Raw genomic sequence first — 8,174 nt, forward strand, 5'->3', positions numbered from 1 at the left:
AAAAACAGAGTCCTAGCAGACTGAACGGGCAGGAGATTGGAAAGCCCAGAGCACACAGCCCTATTCTTGCAGCTTGACCGTCGGTGAGCCTGACCCGGCTTTAGTACCTGTGGGGAGGGGCTGAGCCTCAGGCCCCCAGGAACCGGCAGAGCATGTTAAATGTCATCCTGGCACCACCCACCCACCCCTTCCCCTTGACTTATCCTGGGGAGAGGAGTTGCGAAATAGTAGGAAAAGGCTGAAAACCACAGGTCAGTCAGAGACAAACTGGAAGAGGCTCTGAATGAATGGGCAGTTTCTGCACTGCCCATTCAGTCTCAGCAGGTTCTTTCAGGGAAGGTTGTTTAACCCTTTCACAGCTCAGAAATAAAAGGTCTCTAGTCTGCCAGAGAGCCCGCCTACCACTGTCCACCGCTATTGCTTGGTTCTTTGTGACAACATCCCAGTTTAGTTAATTAAGTTCCAACCAAATAATGACTTATTGCTTCAAAAGGACTTTAAAGAGGAGGGGGAGGAAACCCAGGGACTTGGCTGCCCTACGCCCTACTGAGGAAGACAATCTCTGCAGCTTTGCTGAGAATGGCCTGGTTGAGAGAAAAAAGCATGTAGGCAGCTGGATCTGTCTGAGAATCCTTGCTCTCCGCCCTACCTCCGACTCCAGCGCCGGCACTAGGGAGCTCACCTCTGGCCACAATCTGTTAGATATCACAAAAGAAAACAGCTGCTTTTCATCACTTGGTCCCATCACCGGCTATCAGTTCCCAACCCTCTTCTCTTCCTCTTCCACAACCAATCAGCTGAGCTGCAAAGGCCCTGGGCCAGGAGGAGTGAGAGAGAGAGGTCTTGTACTTTGGCTCTGGGCTATTCTAATTGGCTTCAAATTTCAGCTTCAATCTATTACCCCCATAATTGTTGTCTGCTCAGATCCCCTTAAAGAGGGATTAGAAGTCAAGAGTCAGAGAAGAATGGGGCTAGAAGAAGTCTGTTAACACTGGAACAATTGGCCCACATCAAAGTGTGTATGGGGTGGGGGTGGGGGTGCAGAAACCTAGACCCCCCAGGGCTCCCTCTTACTGAGGCCGGAGATCATTTTATCTTACCACCTCCACGAACAGATGAACTTACCATAATTGATTTTTAGCTCACTCCTGGGATGGGGCAGGAAGTGACCCAGCCAGAGAAAGGCTACCTGACAAGGGAAACCACTCTTCTGCAAATGGCCACCTGCCCCTGAAGGGCCTCTTCCCTCCTCCACCAGATCCAGCACATCTGTGCTCCCTCCCCAGTGCCCTTGCTTCCTCCACGACCGTCCTTGGGAAGAACAATCGTGATCACAGCTGAACGGTGGAGCTTCTTAAGCCCAGCCACATGTCCCGGATACGACCACAGCCTTGTCAGCTGTCCGGATCTGCAGGGTGGCCCCAGACCAGAGAGCCAAGAATATGCCGCCTCTTACATCACGCAACACCCCACACCTCCTGTGTAGGAAGGGGCCCCTTCCACGAGGGGCCCAGTAATAACGAATAGCAGTCCCAGCCCTGCACACTTGCTGGCTGCTCTGCTGACCCTGGCCCCGCGGGAGGAGTTCTTCCTCCCCATTCTGCAGATGGGAGGCGAAGGCGCGAGCTAAGCAGGTTTCCTGGCCACCATCTGCTCTGACCCAGCCCCCAGCTTGGTCTGGAAGGAGTGAAACAGTTTTCAGTATGTTGCTCTATCACCTTCTTTCTCTGGCTCTTTGGAAAAAGCAAAAATCTGTCCCAATGAGTCATTGCTTTCCCTTCTGTCAAGGAGATCCAGGTTGGCCAAGGGATGGAACCTTCTCCACTCCTGCCATTCTCCTTCCGTATCTGTATCCCAGATCCAGATTTTCAACCAGATCCAGGTTTGTGCAAGAATCCTTCCCCCAAGTTTTCCTCACAAGGGAACTTATACATCAGAAGGGACGCATGGCAGGCACTGTGGGTTCAGAACCAACCGAGTGCCGTGGATGCCATGACTGTCTGAGAACATGGAGTTTCTTCTCTGAAGAGAAGGAGGGGGCTCCTTGCTAAGCCTCCTTGGTACCAACACAAATGGATGGTTTGGGGGGGCCCAGAACTGGGGGCTGGGAGATATCACACCAAAGGGCTTTCAGCGGCAGGAACTGGAAGAGAAATCCCCATATAAGATGCCAAAGTATTAAGCCTTAGAGTAGCACCCCTCAAGGGCCACTTCCGGTGTGTGTGTGTGTGTGTGTGTGCTCGCGCGCGCGCGCCGCGCTAATGGGTTTTTTCTGCCCTTAATTTTTAAGTCACTGACTACCAAATTTTGCACTGAAAGGCTGCCTTTATTTGTTATTCAAATCAGTGAAAAACTCTGCACTGTGGGTTTTACCAGAATGGTGTGTGTGTGTGTGTGTGTGTGTGTGTGTGTGTGTTGCTGCTGGTGGTGAGTAAAGAGTATGACCTGGACAGAGGGTGCAATTCCAAAGAGCCTCATCTGTGTACCCACTCTGGAAGGATGAAAAAAATGATATGAGAGCTCCAAATTGGTCACCATCCCCACTCTCTGCCCTGCTTTAGCCAGGAATCATTTTATTCTGTGTGTCCTGCCTCCTCCCACCAAGCCCAACCAAAGCTTCGAGACCTTACCATTCCACAGGCTAATCTGGAAAAGGTGGTGGGAATGAGGAGAGCATTTACACTCCACAAAAAGGGGATGACACCTGAGCTCAGAATCTAAAAAGGAAGATAACCAAGAGATATCTTTAAAGTGTTCCTCTCCCTAGCTGACCAACACGTGTCCATCACGATTTCAGAAATCCACCTCCAAAAAGCCCCCTACCCGGTACTGGCCACGCAGCTTAGTGGGTCAGTGTGTGCACTGCTCACATTAGGATTCGCCTGGAGCCTGCTGGCAAGTGAGGACCCTCCCAAGGGCTGGGAAAGAGGAAATTCAATTTCACACAGGACATGTCTACAACTTCTTTTCCCACCATTCTGGGGAGAGGGAGAGAGAGAGAGAGAGAGAGAGAGAGAGAGAGAGATGCAGAGGGCGCCAACTACAGACCTCCCTTTCCTAGTCTGCCCCACACCCACACACAAAAGGGAAAAAAAGCTGAAAATTTCAGATGTTTATGCTCCATTCCTGTGAAGAGCCAGAGAACTCTAAACATTGTGAAATCACCAGTGCAATATTGGGTAGGGCCTCAGGCCAGATCAAGCTCATTAAGAGATTGATAAACCCAGACTTCCTAGAGGCTCTGGGCCTCCAGCTTACAACCTTGTATTTCCAAGAGGCTCATCAGAAAGACTGGAGAGCCTCGGTCAGCTAACCAGACAGACATGCACTTGCTCCCGCCCCTCCCCAAACTGGAGAGAATCAACGCCACAGATTTGGAAGCAGGAAAGAGGGGCTTCTCTACTGAGTCTGGCCACTCCATTGAACCCCACGCCTTTCCTTTCAGCACTAACCATGCTGGAGTGGGAGTGGGAGGGGGCTCCCACAGCCTCCATAGGCCATAAGACTGCCTCCTGCCCTCACCCAGGCCTGGCAATGTGGATGCCCATCCAGCAGCTCTCAGCTCTCCCCTGTCCCCACCCTCCAGCCCCTCCAGCCCAGTACCGCCCAGTACCTTCTCCTCCCATTGGTTGCAACCATTGCTTCCAAGCCATGCAACCATTTTCTGCCTCTCTTGCCTCCTCTACCCACAACCCCCAGCCCCCAATCAAAGAGAATTGAGAAACCGTCTTCTTGCACAAGAACAGCTACTGTCTAACTGCTTTTTGATCGTCTGCATATTGGGGGAACTGGGCACAGCCCTGGCCCCAGTGATGGAGCCAAGCTCCAGCTGCCCTGGCTGGCCAAACCCGCCCTCGCCCCCCTTCACTGACCCGTGGCCTTGGCGGCTCAGGTTTTTTCAGAACGTACCGTCTCTATCCTTCTCTCTTCTCAGTGATGTCAAGCTGGTACCACCAAGAAGGAAGGGGCAAAGCGGGAGCCTTATCTCTCCTACGCAAGCAACCTCTTCCTCCAGCTCCCACACGCCCGGCGTTATGTAAACGCACCTACAGCCCCAGAGCGGCCTAGGGGCCTCGGGGCCTGGCACAGTTCGGTGCCCGGGGATAGGGAGGCACGAGGAGGCCGAGGAGCCTCAGGCCCTGCAGAGGCCGGGAAAAAGACAGGCAACTAACTGCAAGGCAGTTGCACAGCATAAAATGCGGCAGCAGAGCAAAGGTCAGACGGCGAGGCACCGCCTCGCCAAAGAGAGGGAGCAGAAATGCCCAGTCCCGGGCCAGCCCGGCGCAGACCATCGAGGGGAGAGGCAGAAGGGGAGAAAAGCCAGTCCGTCATGACTCCGAAGGGGAAAGAAAAACCTACGTCGAGCATAGGCCGCTGCGGCGGGCTCTGGAGATCTACGGCAGAGCTGGCACCATGGGCACCGAGCCCGGGGTGGGCGAGCCGCCCAGGGCGAGGGCGCCCGCCGGACTCAAAAGGTGGCTCCTTACGTAGCCTAGAGTCTCCCGATCCAGCGCCCGAGGCGGGTGGTGGCAGGAGGGAAGAGGCCAGGCCAGAGACAAACTCCCGGGGCACGCACGGGGCTTCCCGAGTCAGAGTAGGGGGAAGCCGGGCTTGGTAATGTCCTGGGTTGGAAACGCCGGTGCCAGGCGGTGAATACCCTCCGCGCCGTGCCGGCCCAGCCCAGGGCGTCCGGGAGCTGCGGCGCACCGCAGCGACTCAAGGAGGCGCAGGGAGAGGGAAGGAACACTGAGGCGCGCCTAGAAATAGCGCACCATTTGCCCCAGCCCAAAGGGGAGTCGCGTCGCGGCTCAGAGTGGGTCAGTTTCGGATTCCGAAACCGGCCAGGGACTTACTTTGAGGAGCCGCAGAATCACAAGCATTGCTTCACGTCTGTGCAAATCCCCTAACCCGAGCGGGTCAGAAGCCACTGTCCTCGCAGACGCCGGCTGAAGGAACCGGCACGGCTTCCTGCGCTCGGCAGCGCCAGCTCCGCGCTGTCAGCTTCTCTCGCAGCCTCCGCGGCGATGTTGCAACCACTGCCTGGGAAAATGGCTTTTTTATGAATGGGAGGGAAGGGAGCTCCAGTGCGCACGCGCGTCGTTCGCGATTCTATGAATGGGTGGGCACAAGAGACCCCCGCGCGCGCATGCGCCGAGCTCCTTTTTTTTTCTTTTCTTTTTTTTTTATGAATGGGGGGCCGGAAAAGAACTTAACCCGTGATTGTTGGGGCTGGCTCTTGCTCCTCCAGGGGCCGTCGTTCTTTTACAAAGACGGGTAGAGGTTGTTGTTGCCCCCCGCCTTTTTTTTTTAAATGAATGGAGGGCGGCGGTGACTGCTGCAGCTGGCTCAGCTGCGCGGGCTGTGCCCCCTCCCAGCCTGCGAGAGGAGGTAAAGGCCACCTTCAAGCCAATGCGGGTCTGGGCTGGAACCGTCAGTATCCTAGGCGGAGAGCTGGGCGGGGGAGAACACACCTAAATTTAGGGATCTCTACCCGCCCCAGGCAGTCGTGAGGGCGGGGACCGGGAAGACCCCTGCTGGGGGCCCTTCTCTTTCTCTAGACCAGCGGCGTCGGAGGAGGGGTCTTGAAGCTGCTTTTACCAATAATTAAGAAAACGTCAAACGTCCATATCAAAGAGGGGTGGAGTGGCGGTTAATGAATGAATCTCGTTCCTTTCCTGAGGCTGAGTCTCCCTTGAGTGAGTGCAGACCACCCCTCCCCCATTTCTTGGGTGTGGACAGCGACAGGGCCGAGGCCTCTTCCGGCTCCAGTCCCCCCCCTCCCCCCCCCCAAGGGCGATGCTGGCTGCTGGGCGGAGGAGACCTGGCTCTCTCCTCGTAGCAACCCCTTCCCCCTCGCCCCAGTGTAACGTCCGCAGTGCCCCCGGCGTCCGTCGGTCCTCCTCTGGCTGCGCTGACTAGCTGCTCCCTGTACACCCCCGTGCGTTTCCCAGCCCTCACGCAATGCGGACCTGAGAGCCTCGGATTTCCGAAGGCCAAGGCTCTGCTGCTGTAGGCGCCTTTCCCCAACCACCCCCACCAGCTCCCCTCCGGAGAAGCAGGAGCGATGGGGAATTGGCCAGGTGGATGGGTGGAGCGACCGCGCAGAGGATGCTGCCGGGGTGGCCACGGGATTAAATAACAGGGCTCTTGAGCCGCAGAGGAAATGGAAGTGGCCGGGGATCTTTTCTTTGCAGTTAATGATGGGGGGTTGGGGGGGGAAAGGGGAGCGTATCAGTCCCCACCGGTGAAAAGAAAAGGCCCCGCCATTAGGCCTAACTGAGGGAAGGTGGAGAGCCCTCGCAGCAGGCCCAGCTCCGCCCAGGAACCGAGGAGGCTGTAGCCTCCGGGGAGTCAGGGGTAGGGGGCGGCTTTGATGCGAGGATCAGAGGTAGGCTGGGGCCTGAATCCCCCGTAAGATTTGTCCTGCTGATGTTCTGGCTTCACTGGAGGTTGGGAGGCTTTTTTTCTAACTACGCCACGATCGGACTGAGCTTGACTGTTGCCAGGGGAGCCAATGACAGGCACCCGGGTCTGGGCTGGGGCTGGAGCTGGGGCTCTGGGCACCGGCAACGGAGGAACATTTTGCAAACCCAAACCAGAACCCAGGGTCACCGAGTCACCCTTTAAAGCGTTTTCTCTTTACTCGGATGCAGCTTTACAGTGTGACTGACTCCGCTCCTGGGGGCAGAGCAGGCCCTCCTTAGGGGAACTTCAATCATCCTTTCGGGGTCAAGACCTTCCTTAAAGCCAAGAAAAAAAACCTCTATGAGGACAATCGAGTATTTTACAGCTGTGCAGGACTTCCCTTTGCAGGTATTAAAGTTCAATGTCATGATTCCCATTTGTCAGATACAGAATTTGAGGCCCAGGGGCCTGCGCTTGGTAAATGGAAGATCTAGTAAATTCTAGTGCTGATTTTCTAGATCTTTGCAACCCTGTTCTTTCTACTCTGCTACCATCTCTCTCAGCCTCACAAACCTAAAAACCTGTTTCTTGCAAGTCATTGAAGCATGTTAAGAAAGGAAGGTTGGAGCAGTAATTTTCCAGCTAGTGCTCACTCATGAGCCTCACTCAGACCTTTAAAAAGGTTGGGAATAAATAAATCCTTTCTAGACTATGGAAGAAAATCAGGATGTTGTGGGGTGGGGGAGTTTACTCTCCTGTTTCCTTTATTAGAGGAATTAGCCAAGAGACAGTGTTCCTTCCATTTCTGGTATTTTCCCAGCCCTTCTGAAGGAGGAGGTAAAGAGAGGCCAGGACTGCTCGGATGGTGAGAAGATGGGAGAGCCCCTAATCTTGAGCTGGGAGGAGCCTGTGATGCCTTTGATTTGTGCTTTAAGTCTCTCAGTGACTCGAGGGTACTGGAGACCATATTCTGCTCTTACTTGGGACCTAACCAGAGGAGAAGTTTGGGGCAACTGTTATGAGAAATTCATTCATTCATTCATTCATTCATTCATTCATTCATTCATATATTTTGTGTTGGACCCTGCCCTGACTCTGAGGACTCAGTGGCAAGAGACAGACAGCCCTCCCTGCTCTTGTGAAGCTCACAGTCTTTCGGAGAGGACAGATTTGAAGCCAGATGAGTGCTAGGAAGGAAAAATAAGTGGGGTCCTGGGATATGGGGAATGGGAGAGGGATGTGATTTTAATTTGGACATCAAGGACTATTTTTCTGAGAGCGTGTGATTGTGAGTTGAGCCCAGATGACTGAAGGAGTGAGCCTGAGGGTGTTTGAGGAGACATGTCAGACAGAGGGAGCCTGGGTGGAACCCCTGTGTGGGCACAAGCCTGACATGGAGGTGCTGACCCAAGACTTCCGTGGCAACAGCTTGAAGAGTAAGGTTGAAGCTGGCCCAGTGAGCAGTTCAGATATTACCCTCTTATGAGTTTTCAAGTAAGGTCATGACACTTTGATTTGTGTTTTAAGTCTCTCCAACAGCCCGAAGCCCAGTGGGTGGGGGAACAAAATGAAAAATAGTGGGGGATTCAAAACATTTTTTCCTTAACAGGTTAAAGACACCACATCCTTTCTGTTGGATTGGGCAGCTGGGAGGCCTGTGCTGGACTCTTTTGCTACTTGATCTGACTTTGTTCATTCCCGAGCTGCTCAGTGTCTTCCCCAAGTATAACTCTTCCTCTGGAGGCAAATCCTAACAACCTTGCATTCCT

General features: G+C 54.2%; 1 protein-coding gene across 2 annotated transcripts in view; it reads right to left on the reverse strand.

Annotated features, from left to right (window-relative positions):
- The window catches only part of SPRY4 (sprouty RTK signaling antagonist 4), a 12,463-nt gene extending 7,420 nt beyond the window's left edge, over positions 1-5,043 (reverse strand). Inside the window, exon 1 of one of the 2 annotated variants that reach the window (XM_006776987.2) lies at positions 4,854-5,043. The gene's annotated coding sequence lies outside the window, so the exon portion shown is untranslated. Of the gene's footprint in view, positions 1-3,909; positions 4,095-4,853 lie in introns of those variants that run through there. The other variant, XM_006776988.2, reaches the window with a different exon arrangement.
- Positions 5,044-8,174: the final 3,131 nt, after the last annotated feature.

The sequence above is a fragment of the Myotis davidii genome, unplaced genomic scaffold, assembly GCF_000327345.1.
Source record: "Myotis davidii unplaced genomic scaffold, ASM32734v1 scaffold89, whole genome shotgun sequence".
Classification (NCBI taxonomy): Eukaryota; Metazoa; Chordata; class Mammalia; order Chiroptera; family Vespertilionidae; genus Myotis; species Myotis davidii.